The sequence below is a fragment of the Heliconius melpomene genome, chromosome 11, assembly GCF_056956725.1.
Source record: "Heliconius melpomene rosina isolate 202511_hmr_F chromosome 11, ASM5695672v1, whole genome shotgun sequence".
Classification (NCBI taxonomy): domain Eukaryota; kingdom Metazoa; phylum Arthropoda; class Insecta; order Lepidoptera; family Nymphalidae; genus Heliconius; species Heliconius melpomene.
The window spans coordinates 5592404-5614477 of record NC_140399.1 but is presented as its reverse complement, the minus strand read 5'-3'; the positions used below and the strand labels follow the sequence as shown (position 1 = coordinate 5614477).

At 33.6% G+C, this 22074-nt stretch overlaps 2 protein-coding genes across 3 annotated transcripts in view; one reads left to right on the top strand and one right to left on the bottom strand.

The window, feature by feature from the left end:
- Window positions 1-22074, bottom strand: part of LOC146534562 (uncharacterized) — a 91431-nt gene that overhangs the window by 42595 nt on the left and 26762 nt on the right. The gene's annotated exons all lie outside the window — the stretch shown is intronic.
- LOC146534563 (uncharacterized) overlaps window positions 1-22074 on the top strand; it is a 57123-nt gene that overhangs the window by 17057 nt on the left and 17992 nt on the right. For both annotated transcript variants that reach the window (XM_085192844.1, XM_085192845.1), the window contains exon 2: window positions 71-155. The gene's annotated coding sequence lies outside the window, so the exon portion shown is untranslated. The remainder of the gene's footprint in view (window positions 1-70; window positions 156-22074) is intronic.

Sequence of the window (22074 nt, the reverse complement as noted above, 5' to 3'; positions counted from 1 at the left end):
CAAACTCTTCCGCTTTATTATATTAGTATAGAAATGACGTAGAATATAAAAACAGATTTTTTTGTTTCAGATCGGAGCAATTATTGTCAAATCAATGGTTGAAAATAATGAATCTTCTTATTGTTACCGATACAAAAGAATAGTTGAACAACGAGGTACTGTAACCGTATTTTTTTGTTTGTAATTAACATGTGTTACAATTTTAGATTCTAAATTTAAAAAAATAGGATATGTTAAGTAGATATATAGTAATAAGTTAAAGTTTTGCCTTTTAAATATTTTTACGATTATTTCGACAATGCTTATTATTTATTATTATCTATATAAATAGGCCGTTGTAGTGCAGCAGCACAAGGGTGCGACTGACGGTTGCGGGTTTGATCCCCACTCCAGGAAATAAAATATTTATTTACATTTATATTTTCATTTCTTCGCTCTCGCTTAGAATTCGGAGAAAAGTGGGGAACGGAGTGTGTTAATAATAGGTTCCCTCTGCCTACCCTGCTGTGTGCGGGATACAGCGTGAAGCTGATTATAAATAATAGCTATAAATCTCCAAAATTGGATAAGAACCATTGTTTAAAAATAAAACTTCTTACAATACCTCTTCTTACGAAACCACAATACAAACCAGCCCCTTGTCTGTGTAACAAAATTAACAAAGTTTTGCTTACCTAATTAATTAATATATAATTGAAATTGAACTAATCCAAAAATAACTTGTTTAAACGAAAGATCATGGTGTTAGATATTCACAATTTACAATAAACTCCAGAATAGTACAAGTTTTACATAACAATAAAACTTGTATTATTGTGGAGAGACGATGCACAGCATCTGTGAGAGGGCGCTGTATACTTCCCTTTGATTATCCAATGATTTTCACTTCCGGTTGCTGTTTTCGACCAATCAGCGATTCGCCGGAAGTCACGTGGTCCCAGGTGGTAGGGCGCCGAGACGTTGTAAAGGCGACACTACGCTTCTTACCTCATAGCAGATTCTCACCAGGAGCCTTAAAATGATGCTGTGCATCGTCTCTCCACAATAATACAAGTTTTATTGTTATGTAAAACTTGTACTATTATTTGGGATGTGACGATGCACAGCATCTGTGAGAGACGTGTTTATAACTCCTGGTGACCACGCACGACGCTATGTGATCTAAATCAGAATGATTGTATAAATTGATTCTGATACCTTCAGATAAATTGATCTGTAAAACCACAAAAAACATGAGTAACATTGTTTTATTTATAAGCAATTTGAGAAACCAAGAATTGTAAATTGCTTAATTTTTTAATTCAATTGATAATCGCTCTGCCGGAAGCAGAGCAAAAATAATGTAACTTCAATTATTAGATTTACTTTTTTAAGATTATATCTGCATACAAACAAATTTTAGAAGATGTTTTGCAACTCGCTGATAAGCATGAGTAGGAAAGGAAGCTTTCATAACCGTCTAAATAATAAAGCTAGACGTGCTCACTTTTGATATTGATTTACTAACCTTTTTATATAAGTATCGATTATTATTCATGAAGCCCTTGCGTAGCCTCCCCTCTAAATTACACAACAAAATTGTTACCTTTTGTAGCCTGTTTCCGGTGGTCTAGCTAGTTTCTTAATGTAGAATCTAGCACAACATTTTTCTTAGGATAACACCACCGTCTCTAGAGCGTAATTTTCAACAGGCCTCACCTGTTTCATCGAAATATTTCTAAACGAAATATGATGTTAGAAGTACGAGCAGGATCGAAATGCCAATGAAAATGTCGTCCGGTCTATTGGAAACTATCTCCGGCTCAGACCAACCAACTCCATACTTCCTTTTTTAACATCTATAATAAATTTATAGTAAGCAGAGACGCGTTCTAGAGTAGGTACCACGCCTCGCCAAGCGTAATGTAGGACGTCCTTCCGCGAGATGGGGCGACGATATTCGCAAAGGCGGCGGCGGGCAACGGCTGGATGCGAAGAGCTGAAGATCGAGCTCAGTGGTGTGCCATTGGACCGGCCTATGTTCAGCAGTGGACGAGGACCGGCTGATGATGATGATGAAGTAGTTTCTAGAGTTAACTTTACCTTGTAATTGATGACATTAATACCATATTATAATAACACTAGAGCATTTAATAGAATGCTCTACCAAATACTATGTACTTAGCCCAATAATGTTCCAATTTTTTTTTTTTTCAATTTAAAGTTAAACTGGTCAAACCTTTGAACGCCTTTGTAAAATTTAAGACTTGAGTCCATCATCACCCACTTTGAGTATTATAACTTCATAAAAGCATCAATGAATGCTCACCAGAACCGCAATCAGACCGACAATTCATGATATGTATATCCTATCTGCTACTTAGTTACGGTTTTGAAGAAAACTGGACTTGACATACGACGCGCTAGAAAATTTTATAAACTCATTAGTTTTTCAGCCAAAATTTAGGCCGACTAATGATTATATCATTCTTCGAAGTGTAATAAAGTTATAAGTAATTGATACTACTATACATTTACATATAAAGTTATCAATTTTATAATCGCTTCTTAGCTGTATTTTAGAACTACAATAATTCACTCTCTGAAATTCGCTTTTAGAAGCAACTTTACAGTGTCAAAATTTATATCATTTAAATACAGATGTACTCAATTTAAACGTCCGATTTTCCCCGGACTTAATGATGTCGTAGACATCCAACATGCTCTCCGCCATATTGGAGTTGCGACTACGTGTATACCTCGCTAGCCAGGTTCAGTTTATGCAAAACTCATGGCAATACACAGCGGAATACCTACGTTACGCACGTGGATATCGCCCAAGGTATATATATAGACATCATATAAGAAGACTGTTGACAGTAATAATTAGCACAACTACCTTTACACAGCCCTCATGTTCCATGAAGATATTATTTTCATTAGCTTTTCCCAGCTTGGAACCAAATCAAGCCAAAGCTCTGGAATCATACTTTATGGTATCCAACAACTTAGTAATAAAAGGTTGTCGTCTGTAATTCTCGCATTTCATATCTGACCACTTCAGTAATAAAAGGTCCTAATACAATACAATTCACTGCTTGATAGGCCCAACTGGAGACTTTAATTTGGTCTTGACTTGCCTTCTGAATTATATAACCGCTTTCTTTTCCACTTTCTCCTGCTTCTTACTCTAAATAGAAGGAAATGTTTCTATTTAGATGCAAATTTTACTTCTTCCAAATATTAACCTATGTGTTGCCTCCGCATTTTCTAGCTGGATGCTTTTTTTTTTTTTTTTTTCTAACTTGATTATAGATTTCTTCCACTACGTCAGCTTCAATTCTGATGGTTACTGGGATGCACAACAGGGATACACAGTTTCTATTATACAGTACGTCATGTATTAAATATTTTTGCCGAGGTACTCACGGGGATGTGCACTCACTGGCACGAAGATAATACCAAATTAGCCAAAGAAACCTTCGGTGACTTTTTATAATACTTATGTGGACTTTAGTTTTGGACATATTGCTTCTTTTTATCCATTACTTAACAATCCATATACCATTTATAAACCATTCGTTATCTATTAGAAAATTTCCTATTGGTTTGCTTTATCAGTTGTCGAACGTGAGTCGAACTATTTTCTATCCTTGCTTTCTCGAACCGCTTGAAAATTCTTATTGGATAAAGTCAGAGACGATATGGAGAATGCTCATTATTAAGTAGAAAAGAGTTTCAAAGCCCCAAACCATCTACACCCGTCTCCGATATACCCAGAGGCAGGCTCCGTATTTCTCAACACAATGTATACAGAAAGATACTGTTACATTTAAATAAAGTTATTAACAATCATGTAAGACTCTTGTGCTAAGTTCTGGGCTTGTGTTACCAGTCGCCGGATTCTCACTCGTGGAAAGGCCAGAATATTGGTATGCACTCATACTTGACAATTGCTAATGTATAATTAAATGTATACTAGATTTTTATGCTTGACGCATGCTTCTCAATTTTGATCCTTGTACGGTTGACGAAGGTCTAACTGCTTCAAATAATCTTAGAAAAGGATTATTGGTGGCATGGAGGTAAATGGCTAGATGCATTCCCGCGATTAAACCGAGAAGGGCCTACGGAGCCCAAACCATCAGCCACTGCCTCCGATACGCTCAGAGGCAGCCTCCTTATAACTGCCCCCCTCCCGTACAATTGAGAGCATTTCTAATTAAAATAGTACCGAGCTTTTTTAAATTCTATTGTACGGATAAATGCACTTTAAATAATTGGACATACCTTATGTCAAGTAATAGCCCGAGGCCCCTTAAGGCAACTAAGATAAGGTGACTGGCTAGAATCTTTGCCGAAGAGGCCATACAGAAGATCCCGTGATTGCTAAATACTATGGAGCCCATAGCTAAATGTTATGACTTTCATAGCGATGGCAGTAACTACGAATAAACAGCAAATCCACAATTCCTTTATCCTCACTCCTCTAGGATTGAGAAAATGAACCTCCGATATTCCGTGTTTGAAACACTTTTCCTGCCAGAAGGCTTTGAAATTGTCTTCAAATCCTTGTGTCTAATTCTTCTGAGTATTCGTTAACTCGCTTAGGATACGCTCCTAGCGAATATAGCATTTTAATAAATAATAAGTAATTATCCTTAAATAATAAAATAATAAGTAATTATCCTTAAATAAAAAAAAAAAAAAAGATTATCTAAAAATAGACAGACTTTTTATATATGTCGGAGAATAAGGTGATTGGGACCAGAGCTTGTTCCGATCCCATTTCTGATTGTCATCGATCGGCATAGTGACAGGCAACGCCATCTGGTTTTGACCACTGGCAACTATTAAATATATATATGATGAGAATAGAATCTTTTATATATTTGATAACTCGTTCAGGATACGCTCCTAACGAATTTATAGTTAACGAAGGTAGTATATTACTAGATAATATACAACTAAGTAAACTCGGTGAAAACTGATTTATTTAGTAAACTCCGTTTACATCGCATGATATTATGCCGAGAACGTCTCTAAGAGTGTTAAACAAGCGATGAGTCCTCTTGCTTTTTTTTTTTTTTGCAATGCCCGTTAGCTGAATAAAATTGGGCCATAACTGTTGAAAATCTGAGACATATACCTACACCTTATTGTAGGTTATAACACAGCCGTGTTCGGTGAAGCTCAGAATCCACTACTGTATTGGTATATATGATACCAAGCAACAGAATAGAATTACATGCATGTAGATACTTGTTAAACAAGAGGTTCAAATGACTCACCCGTTGTCCAATTTTTACCTTTGAATTTCACAAAAACAAATTCTCTGATGAGGACGAACATCTTTGCTGGAGGCCTTCCCAGGAGTAGGCCCGATATAGAAATCCGGTTCACGATGTGAAGAAATTTCACCTCCAACACTACACTTACCACAGCACTTTCACTTTTAAACAATGTTACTCTGATGGGAAATAACGACGCTATGAGGTAAGAAGCGTAGTGTCGCCTTTACAACGTCTCGGCGCCCTACCACCTGGGACCACGTGACTTCCGGCGAATCGCTGATTGGTCGAAAACAGCAACCGGAAGTGAAAATCATTGGATAATCAAAGGGAAGTATACAGCGCCCTCTCACAGATGCTGTGCATCGTCACATCCCAAATAATAATTAATTAACCATTATTTTTTTTAATACAGTAAAGCTTTAAGTTTATTCTAGCAACGTCGTTATAAATTTTCATCGCAGCTTATGTATCCGTCATCTCGTTTTCTGTAGATTCTCCTACCCGTGTGTAATGATATTGAAGTGTGAAACCTCGTTTGTATAATGTTGTTTTGCTGGATAATTGAGATTCTCACGTGCTCCGCTCTGAAGAAAAATAACATTATATTGAACTTGGTTACGCATTATGTCTACTTTATGGCCGCAAACACAGATATTTGAGCACGGCTCCATTCAGTATAAAATAACGATGATTGCGTATATTATACACGTATTATACAAGTTGTAAAAATATATGAGTTTATTTTTCGCTTTTTAATATATATTTTTTTGTTTAATACAAAGCCTGATTTTTAGTTTAAAAATCTTTAAATGCCCAATATATTGGCAATGATCACTCCATCTATTTATTTGCTAATTATTCTGTGCATCTTAATATGTAATTATAATTATACAAGGGAACCATAAACAAAACAAAAACCCTACTGCATAAACTAAATTAATATCGAGTAACACTTGAGCTATCAAGACTGCAATAACAGTTACAAGGGAACAAAAGAACGAACTTACATATATACTCGTTAAAAACACAACCCTCCTTTTGGGTTTTATCGTAGTCATGAAACAAGTGAATATCGTTAGTTTGTGATATCGTTGAAGTTATGAATAGACGTTAAACAGTATGATAAAGCACCTAGCTCCAGCATCCAAGGTATGGAGGTGGAGATGGTGATAAGACACGGGTCTTGATATCTGGTGTTTTTTATCTCTGGTCGAGATAAAAAGCGTTCTAAGCGTGCTTTTATTCATCGCTATCGAACGTGACATAAGTTTTCTTTAATAGGTTAGCTAAGGTAAACAAAATGAGAAGGTCAAATTATTATCTAAACGATAGAATCCGGATGCTGTTTGTTTACAATTTTAGCTGTTTCTTACAAAAATAGGTAAATGAATCACTGTGCCGTTAACTTTTTATTTTTATTTTAGAAAAGATTATCTGTTATCAATTTTACGATGTATCACCTACGCAGCAGGGTACGCAGAGAAAACCTAGTGTTAAGACCCTTATTTTCCGCAGGCAATTCTGGAGGCATTGCGTGTTGTTACGGAGTCGCGGAGCTCAACACCGTGCTTTGTCTCGACATCAGAGCGAAGAAATAGACATAAAATTAAATCATTTCAATTTCAATAAATTTAATTTCCTTGAGTCCGGAATCGAACCCACAACCAGTCGCGTTTCAGTCACACCCTTGCTACAACTGGCCTCAAAAGAAAAGATTATGCTTTAACTATAGTAGAAATTATGGCTGACATTCAATTTGCTGTCCTCATTTACCACTAATAAGATTTGTCTAATCGCTAATGTTGAAGAAATCCAATTAATTTTTATATTATTTTTTTCGTTTTGTAATTATGTTATAATTAGAAAAATAATATTATTTATTTAAATTCTCTTTTATACTTTTAAGCAATATTAAAATAATCTATTTTTAGCCCCCAACGAAAATAAGAGAAGAAAAAGTAGAGGGGTGTTATAAGTTTGACGTGTATGTGGGGATATATGTGAATCCGCATTATGTATGTATGTGGCATCGTAACTGCCAAACGGATGGACCGATTTTGATTTGTTTTTTTTTGTTTGAAAGGTGACTTAGCCGAGAGTGTTCTTAGCCATCACTCAAAACAACATGTTTAAACGTTTATAAATTATCAGCTATTTTTTAGTTGTTTGTTTACTTTTCAGAGCTTTTTGTTTCGGGAGTTTTTAATTAATAATTGTTTTATAATTGTTTCAAATTACTATTTCAAGAAACTTCTATATGGTTGGATGAAGAATTAAGAGATCGGAGAGTGACTTATCACTTCACCGACTCATTATTGCTATACAAATGTACGCTATAGTTATTTTTTTATGTGGTTGCCAGACTAGTACAGAAGATTTAATGTACCGATACTTAAATGGTAATGACCCTAACCTTTTTTTACCTTGCTGTACCCTACCCGGAAGGCACAGGGAACTTTGGAACCTAGTGTTAAGCTGTATTTCCAAGAAGATACTTCCGTTTCCCTCTTTCCGCTAATGTTTAGAGGTATTGCGTGTTAAGTAGCGTCAGCTCCTCGCTAATTACCTCGTTATTAGAGCGAGGAAATAAAAATATCAAATATTCCAATGCCTCAAATGGGAGTCGAACCTATAACCCGTCGCGTTTACATTCGCATGCTTGTAGGTACTCTTACGCGACGACGGCTTAACTTTGATCATATGTATGCTTGTCTGGGCAAAGGAAAAATTGACTAAGGTGTGTATTTTTCCCCATATATTGACATAACCTAGTTTTTCTCACAACTCATCTATCATCTGAGTTAGTAACTTTTGTACGCCTTTGTATCGCCTCATCCATTTTATGTGCCTCGTGTAAATAAAGTAAACCCATTTCAGTTGTCAGTGTTCCGAAAAAATACTTATATTTGGAATTGGTATGATTTAGAAATCTACATATAATACAGTGCTTCACGCTGTATCCCGAAACCCAGTGTTAAGACACTCCACTTTCCACTTCCCGGATTCCCGAATTCTGGAGGCATTGATTCGGCGGTGAGGAATATCTCAACACTAAGTTCCCTCTGCCTAACTTTCTACTAAAGCTAAAAAAATTATGTAATATTAAGTATGTAATATTTCTCATTATCTAGATACTGACTGTTTTAGCATATATGTATTAAACATTTTACCTTTTTATTATAAGAAAATGAATTTCCTATTGAAAAATATTGGCCATTGGTTGCGATCGAAGTTGCTCTATTTTGTTGATAAAAAGGTTGGCAGTTATTGTAATATTATGGAAGTAGGTTTGTTTATGTGTGGAAAAGGAGGTTATATCATCAATATTCTATTGATAAAAAATATTTATAGACTTTATTTTAGGTATAGATAATATACAGCATTTCCATAAAAATACAAAATAAACACTGTATATTTCATTTAATTTGAACCATTAGCTTGACAATTAAAATTAATCAAAGTTTCATAATTTTGACTGACAGATCGTCAAAACTCTAAGGCTCTTCTAGAAGACGGAAGCTTCAAATTTAAAATAAAATTAGTTTTTACTGTATATATTGCAATTTCGGATTATTTTTCTAGATATAAAAACTGTATAAATAGCTTGTAATCCCATTTAACTATTTATGATTACAAAGTTTCCAGTGAATGAATCAGTATTCCTTTACATCGACAATAAAATGGAATAATAATAAAAAAAGCCTCAAAGAAACTGTTTTTGGTATTCAAGAATTAGAAGGTAGAGACCGGAAAGAAAAAAATAGGACAATCTACAAAAAGAACAGAACAGAACAAATGAGATGAACCGATCATTAAAATACCACATATCACAAGTAATGCATATTATATTAAAATGGATTCTTTAGTCAGTTAATTGCCAAGTCAATTTATTTATTTAAAATAGTGTACCATTAGTGGACCATTTTTTTAAGTTATGTTCGATGGCATAGTTATTTTGCTGCCTACTTTATATGTGTTGCCGCTTTGTGGTGGGTACCACCATCACCATCGCGTGAGAAATGGTTGACGTTTAGCGTGTTCTGGAGCAGTTCGTGCCTGCATAGTGCACCACGAATGCGTTCCGCTATTAAGACGTTTGAAAATATAGAACATGATACAATCATATATGTAGCTTGTTTAAACTTTGTAACTGAAAATTTTCAATCTATTTCTTGTACTGGTATAGCTTTATGTAATAGTTTATTTCGCCAAATATCTTAGATACTGTAGATTTTTACACAAAATTCTAAAAATAATGTGTGTATATACGAATATTGTATTATGAATTTAGATATATTTGTAAGTATTAATTAAACTAAAACAGAAAAGAAAACAATTCGAAAAACATTTTCCTTTTACAGTAAACGGTGTTCCTGTTTAATTAAAAAAATAACTGACGTCTTTTTTGAGGAGGATGTAAAATTAAATTTTACGTTTCCCTCATGTACACTTCGTACCCGTGTGTTTACAGATAATTTAACTTGGCGGTGTGAACTCATTACAAAGCGACGAGTGTTCTAATAAGGCAGTGGGTTTAGCTTTATCGTGGTAGTAAAAGAGATATTAATAGAAAGATAGATACGGATATTACGCGCGGTAATTACAAAGCGGGTGCAGTAAGCTCACATTATTTATTAAAAAGGTTAAGTTCTTTTTCGAGTGTTTACGTGTTGGGCTGTATTATTTATTAACTAGTGGACCCGGACGCGGCTACGCCTGCTTGAACGATAAGAATATTGATTAAATATTATATAATATATTTATTTTTATAAGGATGAATAGCAAAATATAATTTCATTTTGGGTGACGTTTTCTTAAAACAACAAAGAAACTTTGCAAACCGGTGCTTAGCAACGATGGTTGTTATTAACATGGCAGAATAAATTGCATGTTAAATTAGAAAGTATTTTAATTTATTAGTATATATGTGTAATGTAATATTATAATATTATAATAAATAGCCTATAGCACTTCTGAAGAATGCAGCTTTCATACAAAACAAAAACAAAGTAAATCGGACCAGTAGATCCAGAGATCTTAGCGTTCAAACAAACAAACAAACAAACTCTTCCGCTTTATTATATTAGTATAGATAACAACTTAATTGAGACCAGTCTTGGGCAGGGGCACTAGTGTGTGACTCTTAACGCGACTGGTTGTGGGTTCAATCCTCACTGGAGGATTAAATAATTAATATTTTCATTTCTTTACTCTGGCATGGAAACAACGCGCGGCGTTGAGTTCTGGTACACAACACGAAATGCCTCCAGAATTTGGCGGAAAATGGGGAACGGAGTGTCTTAACACTAGGTTCCCTCTGACTAGCCTGCTGTGTACAGTGTAAAGCTGAAAAAAAAATAGAAATTTAATTGGTGCTTATGTTGCTAACAATGACGTCTGGAATCAGACTTAATAAAACTCGAGGAGTACGTTTATATCTCCTATTTAATCGGTCCCTTACTGACTAAGGGCCGTGACCTTAATAATTCGGAATGTTCATTTTGATCTGGTACGTGCTCAAGGTGGAATTAGAAATTTTCCAGCTGTGACGTTCATATACGAGTATATCTATAGATTTTTCAAACAATTAAAAGGAAACTAGTTTATTGTAATTTCTAGGCAAGCTTTAAGTTTTCGCTGAAATACGGACGTCATTGTTTGATATTCTTTTCTGATAATTATTATTATCGTTTATTATAAGATCGGCAAATATTTCTAATTTTAATAATGTTTCACATATATAATAATAGTTACATATAATTAATTATATACGTTGTTTGTACTAACTAGTATATATACTATTACTGTACGTACATATTTAAAGATTTTTTTGTCCTTAAATCATTTCTACCGAGTGTAGAAATATGTCCAGGATTAATATTAATAGAAAATACCTACTGAATTCTTTGACTTATATTAGGATATAGGTCAAGGTCATCACGGGAGTGCTTATAATAGCAGCACTTTTCCTTTTGTTAGTGATCAAAAGTGAAAAATCATGAAAAGTGGCGTACGCGTGTTTAGAGATATGAATGAAATAAAATAAATTGAAAAGGAAGAGTTTTCCCTGAATTAAATAAAACGATTTAGCAAATAATAAAAAAATATTTGATCATTCTATTGTCAACTGTTCTTGAGCAAATCTATATCTATTTATATATAATATATTAAACTCTTCTGTTACAGCGTGTACTCGTAGGTTACTTTAGGGTGTGTAGAGGAGCATTAAGGAAGTAATTCTTGAAACTTCTACAGGAAGTAGAAGTTTCAAGAATTACTTACCGTACCGTAAAGCCGTAAAGTCATTAACGTAAAGTCTAATAAAGTAATAGTTTACAGCCTAAAGAAACACACAGGATATTTTTTATCCTGGTTTTTTTCGTGGATAAAATAAAAGAAGCGCTGAAAAAACGTCTATTCAATATAGACAAATGAACCATGGGATAGTGTTTGAGGTCTCTGTCCACAGATACAGTGACGAGGTTGCGATTAATGTGATGATTCTTCATTTCAATATTAGTATACATAAGCTATGCTTTTTTCCACCATAAAACGTCCTAATAGAATTAACTGTAATGTAATCTCAGGGTATTATATTTTATAACAACTAATACATATATTAGGAGTCACTATAAGTGTGTATTAGAACATGAATGTTGTTAGTTTATTAAATAACAGTGGTCTATCTGTGTTGGCAAAGGTAAAATGATGTACAGTTAGCGAAGTTTAAGCTGATCTCTACATTTGTGTGAGTCATTATAAAATGAGAATCGTGAAAACACTTTAAAAAAATAAAGGTAAAAGCTATAAATAATAAAAAAATCCCTAATAACAAAATTATGTCAATTCTTTAGCTGTAAATTGCATTCTCATTATATTTACTCTCGTCTGATATTTTATTTGGGTGAAAAATGAATCCTTTCGTTATATCGGTTATCGGTTAAAGTACTAGTTTTACTAGTAACTTAATAGGTTGGTCTCATTACTTCACACAGGTAAAGAAAATGTGAAACTGAAATATATATATATATATATATTTTTATAGCAAGGCAATTTAGGTTTAGGCCTAGCAAGTAATGTTACACCTACACTATATATAAATACTCACACAAATGCAGAGCTCAGTTTGGACCTCGCGGACTACATAAGCTACTAAGTACATATTGCGGACTACTAAGTACATATTGCTTAAAAATGCCATTTATTTGTGGTGGTATTAAAAAAATACTTTGACATCAACCAAAGTATACGATAACTGTTGCAATAAATAGAAATTTTTTCAAAATAAAATATTATTTTCTAAATTTCATCTGGCAGAAAAAATCCAAGAAATCTATTTTTATGGTATTTACATACATATCTCGGAAATCAGAATGTAAATAAAACTTGTTAATGTCAGTTTTCAGTAACGTTCTCGCTGGTGCTTTATCACTTTCAAAGTCATAGATAACATATACGGAACCAGATTCGTTTTCTGATTTATCGTTGTATTTTTACCATACAGACAATCTGAAATTCGTTGTTTACTTTACATAACCGCCGCTTTATATACCGCCATTGTAAACTATTTTTACAATTTTTATTATGTCGGTGTGTTCTTATTACTTGCACTAAATCCTTACCTATATTATAAATTCGAAAGTAACTCTGTCTGTCTGTCTGTCTTTTACGCAATCAGGGCTAAACCACTAATTTAATTGTGATAAAATACTCATATAGAGATACTTGAGAGTCCCGGGATGAACATAGGATACTTTTTTTTCTCATATTTGTAATATTTTCGATATATTACTAATACTTATTAATTTGACATGCAATTTATTCCACCGCCATGTTAATAACAACTGTCGTTGCTAAGCAACGGTTTGCAAAGTTTGTTGTTAGAACGTCACCCAAAATTAGCTTGCTTAACGCATCTCTCTATTAAAATCTGAAAATAATTTCATAAATATATTTAATAATTATTCGTGTAGTTCAAGCGGGCGTAGCCGCGTTCGGGTCCACTAGTAATATATATATATAAGAAAAGTGACACCTTTTGTGTATTCGTGCAGATTAGAAACTATTAAAGGCATTTACGTTACTTTTCTTGCTAGAACATGCTTAATTTGAACTATTACTACTAGTTCAAATACTATATTATCATTTATTAATCTCTATTCTATACATTTTATAGAATATATTTTATTACAAACTGTAATTAATACAAACTTGGAGAATAACGTTCGAAGTATTTTAATAAGGGTACAATGCGCCTCGGGGGCTAAATGTAATTTAGTTCTCGCTGAGCACCTCTCATCCGAAGTACAAAATTTTCTCTAGTGGACTAAGACGAGCTCCTTCAGATACTGTAGCTTTGCTCTATTTTAATAAGAAAGGATTTGTGTTTTGTATTAAATGTCCATATATATATATATATATATATATCGTATATATTTTATCGTATATATTTTATCGTATATATTTTTACCATAGCAATTAACAAAGTACGTACGAGCAGCATTTTTTTTAAATGTATTAAAACAATTTTGTATATCTTTGAATAACACTTTAAAATATAGTATAATAAAATAATTAAAATTTCGATCTCACGGTGATTGTGATATTTCAATCTGGAGAAATGAACTATTGAAATATTTTCACTTCTTTGCTCTAGCAAGACTAAGCGCTACGTTTAATTGTTCTGTGTCTCATCGCACCACGTCTTGAATTTGAGTGGGAAGAGAGGAGAACAGTCTTGACTCCAGGCTCTCTCTGTCTACCCTGACTTCGCGGTTTCGCGTGGTCAAACCGAACGCGTGCAAACGTTCTCAAAAATTAAAACAAAAAAGTAATTTCAGATAAATAGTTCTTTAGAGTTTATCGAGAGAACGTTCATTCAAAAAAACTCTTTAGCTTCATTCATTATGCACTTTTATATATTGTTTCGTCCTGTATTTAACTGACAAAATAATAATTAAAAAATATTATTTTGTCAAGAGATTTTCTTTTCATCTTAATAAATAAGTACATAACATTAATACATACATACTTTTCATTAATTATATCATCATAATAAGAAAATTAAAATGTTTGTCCCTACAAGGATGTGAACCAATAATATCAGACTTAACAGCCATTAGTTCAATTAGCTTTTTCATAGAAAAGTTTATCTAAATGTTTAAGAAAAAAACAATTGTGCTAGATTTTTACATAATTCTTTGATATATTTTTCACTATACAAATCTGAATATTTTAAAAGCAGCAAAAGCATAATAGAGTTAATATGTATCATTACGGGTAGGTACCGATGCTCATCTGTCAACAGGGACTTTATACTATGGACAAATGAACACTGATGACACACTTCTCTATAGAGCACCCTTGGGTATTAATAATAGACATATTAACAATAAAATTTATATATTGAGCCTGTTATGTAAAGAAGAAAATTTACATCAATTACTTTTTATATTATTTTATTTGAAAACATACTAGTTCAGGTCAGAACAGAAGGGTTTGACCTTTTGAGGTAAGGAACTTTAAAAACAAGTCCATTAGTTCATTAGGATTAATGGTTGGGACTTATTCTTTAAACAATTACCTTTTTACAAGGAGCTTTACAATTAATATTAAATACGGTCGTCTACGGTCTTTTAGAGCACAGAAAATTAATTTTCCATGTTAACGCAATCAAAAAATAAAAGCACTTATGTTTTGTATGAAGTTCATAGAGTCATCAAAACCTGTAGAGCAATTCCCATGGACCTACAATTACGAAATCAGTTCCCGTTGACATACAATCCTAAAATTTATACAGAACCCTCGGTGGACGAGGCTAACTCGACTGGTTTATTTTTTTAGTTTTTATGCAGTTTTCACGAATATTTTTTTAGAGCTATTTTAAGTACTTTAAATAAAATTACTTGGCATATATATACACAAAAATATATTTCACGTTTCTATCTTTGTTTGTTTTACGTTTCTATCTTTGAAAATAATATGTATTTCCTACAAACATTCACCTCTTAATTTACTCCCTCATTATACTGGTATTCTCATCTTCCTAAATTACAATTTAGTGCTTAGTCTACAAGGAAATGTGCTAAACTATGTGCGAAATTTCAAGGTCCGACGCCCATACAGCTGCGGGTTGATCTATGGCTGTATGGGTTACAGTTTTATATGCACATAGAGATTATTCATTGTGCAGTATCGTGAAACACGTGAAAAGAAAAGAACTCATCACTAAGTCCTACACGCTGTATCCCGCATATATCAGGGTAAGCAGAGAGCCTAGTGTTAAGACGAATCTTCTCCACTTTTCGCCGTATCCTGGATCCACGGAGCAACGTTACGTTTTGCCTGGAGACCAGAGTGAACATATTAAAATATGAAATATTTAATTTCCCCGAGTGGGATTCGAACTCACGACATGTCACATTTACAGTCTATTGATTGTGTCTTTAAGCAAAAAATATTAGTATACATATTTAGCGGTACTATTTATTCGATATAACGTGCCTTTTGATAGCTAACGTGCGCGCGTTTTTCATGAATATACGATTGTTATGAAGATAAACAACGGTGCTTTGAATAATACCGGAATAGATGCTTTGTGCCAAATACGGAACGTGTATTTCACACGGTGCCAAAGCTGTTTGGATGTTTTATATCTTATAAGTTTTTATTATCTGTTTAAAATAACCATTTATATTATAAAATCAACTTGCACAGGAATGACCTGGTAAAGACATTCCATTCTCCATTTTCCGCCGAATTCTAGAGGCATTATGTGTTGAGTCGTGAAATTGAACGCCGCGCTTTGTCTCGATACCAAAGCAACGAAATGAGAATAAATTTAAATAAATATTGCATTTCCTCGAGTGGGGATCGAATCCATAACCAGTAACGTTTACAGTCACATACTTGTGCTACTGCGCCACGACTGGCCTGGATAATGGAAATGGAAAATACGTTATCTTTTATACAGGGTTATGATGATATAAAAGATTTTAAACCATTTTTTTAAATATAAAATATAAATCAATCACATTCAATACAATTAATTAATAATGTAAGCTAATTATTCAATAAATTAAGTTGTTTTGGTGCATTGGGACAGTGTCTCAGTGTAAACGTGATTGTTATTGGTTCCATTCCTAAGTTACGAAACTATATAGTATTATCTACATTATTTTCATTTGTTTGCTCTGGTAGACAGGGCGCGGCGTTAACTTCCGCCACTCGACACACAATCTCGAAAGACCAGCAGAAAGATGGGAACAAAGTGACTTAACACTATATTCCCTCCCTCCTTACCTCCCCGTAGTCGCTTTTTTATAAACTTGTCGTTTCATTTAACATAAAAAAGTTTTAAGGTTCCTTATAATCTACATTTAATATTTTTCCCTGTGTATTTGTAAAGTAAAAAATACCGTAAAAAGAAAAACAATCTCATCAGCAAAATTACCTTTGCCTCAGTTAGGAGGGGAGCATATAAGCTATTTTTAGGCTCTACGTCTAAAAGTAGAAAATTGTTGACTTCTGCTGATACTGTTTGGTTTACTCAAATTGCATTTTTAATGAGTTTTTTCCATTTCACGAACATTTTTATCTTATTGGAAAGATATTACAGTGTTAAGCTTGTTTTTCGCCTGACAGTTAAAATCCTGATAAATGCAGAGAAATGAAAATATTTCAAAAACATAATTGATCCCCCAAGGGGGAAGGGGGTGTGGGTCCTTACGACCATTTTTTACCTACATCAGACGCTATCCAAATGCGAAAAAGATTCTAAAGGCCAACGACAAAGAAAAGAGCACTGATTTAGTATGTCATATGTCTAGTAATTAAGCCTATATTATTATTAACACTATGTAACATTAAGCCTTTCTAGTATATGCATGACGACGACGACGAAAGTGAAAAAAAAAGTGAAATGTAAAAGAAATGTAAAGAATTTGTATATTAATAAAGCGTTCTTTAAAATAATATGTTAATAATTTAAAAAGCATGTTTTAAAGTAGCTATAGTGTATATCTATCTACAGCTATGTTGAGTGGCGGAATTTAACGCCGCGCCTTTCTTACTTTAGGGACAAAATGAAATAAAGATATATTTAATAAGTAAATGAAATTTGACAAACATTTTTTTATTTATTTATCCAAATATTCTGACGCAAATCTCTATTTATTAAATTTAATTTCTCACAGAAATTCGAAGTGCAGTCTACAAAACAATTAACAGATGATTGTGATATTAAAGCCTTCGTTGTACCACAGTTACCGCAAATAAATTATTCATATTGTGTCATGGCGCTACTGAAGGCCGCACCCCACATTTGAATATCATTTAATGGAAACATTTTGAATGTATTGGATTTAGAGGCGACTGGTTGTGGGATCGATTACCGTTCGAGGAAATTACATATTTATTTAAATGTACTCGTTTATTTTCATTTCCTCTTACTGGAGTCGGGATTCCACCACTCAACACGCAATGCCTTCAGAATTTGGTGGAAAACTTTGAAAGAATTTTAATTTTAGTAAATTTAACTATGTATAAAATGTTTATTTTTTATAATAATTCCTTTAATTTTTTTTATACATTTCTATGTTAGTACTTGATTATAACTTTTAATAGACACAATAATTTTTAAATTACTGCAGTAACACGACGTTTATTTATAATTTATAAATAAAAAATAAATATAGGGTAGGCACAGGGAACCTAGTATTGGGAACGGAGTGTCTTAACTTTTGGATCCCTCTGCCTATCTTGCTATTTGAGGGATACAGCATGAAGGTATATTAAATATTTTTAGAGTAAATATTTAGAACATATAGTTACCATACCATAAAATAATATAGAAAATATTAGCCAACTATACTTATATGAATCATGACTGTAGAGCTCGAGCAGCGGTCTCAAGATTTCTCCCAAGGGTGGCGAGTAAGATTCATTTGATTTATTTTTGACATGCACTTAAATATACGGTGATATTAGATTTATTGTTTTTGTAAGTTTTTGTTTTTTTTAGGTAGGTAGTTTTCAAATATTCTGAAAGACAACAAAATTAACTTACTTTTCTATAATTATAAAATCGAAAGGTCACTCACTCATCACGAAATCTCAGAAACTACACGTGCTAGGAATCTCAAATTTTGCATTGGAGTTACTTATAGGACGTAGGTGCTCGCTAAGACGGGAATTTGCAATATTCGACTTCTAAGGGGTTGTTTTTGGGGTCGAAAGTTTGTATGAAACTTCGTTACTACAAATGCTAGGAGTCTCAAATTTTGCATAGACGTCACTAGGACGTAGTCATGGAGACAGAAATTAATAATAACATAGTTCACGTGGGTGAAACCGCGAGCGGGCCGCTAGTAAGTTATATAATTGAAGAGAGTTATGGCGCAGGGGCACAAAGTGTGACTGTGAACCCAACAGGTTGTGGGTTCGATTCCAACTGGAGGAAATGAAATATTTAAGACTTCCATTTTGTTTGCTCTTTGTCGTTATGTATTGAGACAAAGTGCGGCTTTAAATTCCTCAACTCAACATGCAATGCCTGCAGAATTGGGTGGAAAATAACGGATGGAGTGTCTTAACACTAGAATCCCTATGCCTACCAAGCCTATGCATGGTTGAAAATTATCTATTTGTTTGCTACAAATTACAATTATACAAATAGCTATAGCTAGGCTTGTATACAACTAATCACAAGTAGTTCTCGCCACTTGCGGTTACGTAGATACCTACTGCAGTAACGATTTCTAGGACTCAATAAAACTTTGAAACCATCTGAGGGGCGGCACGCAACCATCCAACTGTAGTTATATATGGATATAATGCTATTATTTTTTCTTTTTTTCCGTTTTACTATTTATTTGTTATATTACAAAGGATTTTTTTTTGTATGTATAGTATACATAAGTTTTAATATATAGTTTGTTAAAGTTTTAAAATAAATTGTGATAGGAAATTATTAAAAAAAAATCAACTTTACATTGAATTTTGCATATAGCAGGGTAGTCAGAGAGAACCTTGTGTTAAAGCACTCCGTTTCCCAGTTTCCGCCGAATTTTCCGACGCATAGTGTATTGAGTGGAGGAACCCAACGCCGGGGTTTTGCCTTGGTCCTTTTGCCAGAGCGAAGAAATCAAAATAAATAACTAAATATAAATTACAGTCACAACACCCCCCCCCCCCAGGTGTGGCCTGGCCCCTTGGGCCACGCAGGCCTCGTTAAATTGAATATTTGATAAGTAATAAATTTCTAATGTAATATTAAGTTTCACTGTTCACAATTATATGAGGATATAACTTCATTTCGACATAGCCACAACGTCCACGTGACACGATTTGAGGCAGGAAATTGCGAACTGGAACCGCAGTGTCATCGGTCGACAGCACGGACGGACGACATCGATATATAATGTTTTAAAATTGATCGATTTTGACGGTAATAAATTTGTAGTATAAAATCCGTTCAAAATTATAATGGATTTGTTAAATATCTGGGTTGCGGGCTGATTCAGAGAATATTACGTCAGCTAAAACGTTAAAAATAAAAATATTAAATCAGCTTCACGCTGTATCCCGCACACAGCAGGGTAGGCAGAGGGAACCTAGTGTTAGGACACTCCGTTCAACACTTTCCGTCGAATTCTGGAGGAGCGGAACTCAACGCCGCTCTTTTGAGTTGAAGAATATTTATAAATAAAGTTGAAGTGTATTATCTCACAAAAAAGAGATAGATTTAAGATAGATATATAAAATTTACGAAAAGTACGAAATAAACAGACAACAAAAAATAATGTCATTATAAAAAAAGTAAATTATCAAATCTAAATTTATTTCTGCCTTGCTAAAAATGATGATTTTCACAAAAGGCACATGAAATTCTTGCGAAATATGAAGAATCTGTACGAATTCCTCACATAAACAATCTTGTAAGGTGCCCCAGATTTGCGAGATGACCTCTTGGCAAATACGTCATTTGAAAACACTGCGTTTGTTTGACGTACTCGTTTATTGTCTCATTAAAATAATCCGCATCATCTACTTTTTCTTTTGTAAGAATTTTTCATGGTTATGTTTGGTAAATTAAATATAAAGATTATTTAAAGTTAAAACACGAATTTAAACTATGCGTATATTTACTATTCTCAAGAACTGATATCATTGTAATCAGTACAGGTCATCGTAGGCAAAAGTCTCTCCATTTCTTCCACTCTGGTCTATTATGTCCTATCGAACACTAATCAAGCCTGAAATGTACAAGCTCATCTCGCCCCTCGGCCTGTTAATTCTCCTTTTAGGTATTCTTCCATGTGGTAGAGTATTTCACCCAAGACATTTAGGCATGCGGTAGACGTGTCTAGCCCAGTTCCATTTCAGTATAGGGGCTTTAATATCCACACCTATTTTTGTGCGGTAATGCAGTTCAGTGTTTTGGATTTTATCGGACATTGGCAAACCTTGAGGGTGGAATGAGTTCGTCAAAGACCATGTCTGGGCATCAGGAAGATGCACATGCCCATCAGTCTTTTATGACGCAGAGATTATGACCATGCGACATGACATTGAAATAAAATGCCAATTTAAGCCGTAATAATGTTTCAAATTTCATAACTTCGGTCCAATTCTTTTATAAATTCATAACGTTTATAAATACTTCGTATAATACGACGGAAATACTTAAAAGCTATTAATATATTTTACAAACAAGCTTTACGTTAAAATGTTTTTGCGTTCAAAGTTAATTAAGGCAATCTATTCGAGGTATACATACGAGTATGCCTTCAACACGTCCAGGTGCTCTGATATACAATCAATATTCAACGGCAATTACGCAGGGAACGGTGCTGGCAGTTTGAACTAGTTGTATACTAAGAAAGTGAACTTATATTACGTTTAGAAGTCAGTTGTGGTTTAGTGCTCTAAATTATGTAGTAATAATATTTTTAACAACCGGTGGACGGTGGAGCCCTAAATTTAGCTTTTTCTTTTTAATCTATGTATATAAAAGGACTTGTCCTCACTGACTGAGGTAAGACGCACGCACAGCCGTAACCGCTGTGCGTAGAAACATAAAATTTGGACAGATGTTTACTTTTGTAATTTGGACATCCACTAAGAAGGGATTTTGAAAAATTTTAACCCTAAAAGGGTGAAATAGGGGTTGAAAGTTTGTATGGAAAAAAATTTAAATCGACACCGATTTTTATAAAATTGTACATTCAGACTCTTAAAAATATTTGATTGAACACGTGTTTCACGGTTTTTTAGAATTTACCCCCTAAGGGTGCCAATAAGGGGTTGAAAATTTGTATGGAAAAATCTTTAAATCGCCACCGATTTTTATAAAATTTTAAATTTACACTCTTAACAATATTTCATTAAATACATGGTTCGTGGTTCTTTTTAATTCATGCCCTAGGGGTGCAAATAAGGGGCTGAAAGTATGGAAAAATCTTTAAATCGTCACCGATTTTTATAAAATTTGAAACTTAGACTCTTAAAAATATATCATTGAACACATGTTTCTTGGTTGATTTTAATTTATCCCCTAGGGGTGTAAATAAGGGAATAAAGTTTATATGGAACAATCTTTAATTCGCCACTGATTTTTATAAAATTTGTAATTGAGATTCTTAAAAATATTTCATCGAACACGTGTTTCATGGTTTATTAGAATTCACCCCTAAGCAATAAGCAGGCGAAGCTGCGCGCGTCCGCTAGTAACATATATTTGTTAAAACACGAACATCACACTTATGTTATTAATGTGAATGTAAGTTTTATTTGTTACGCT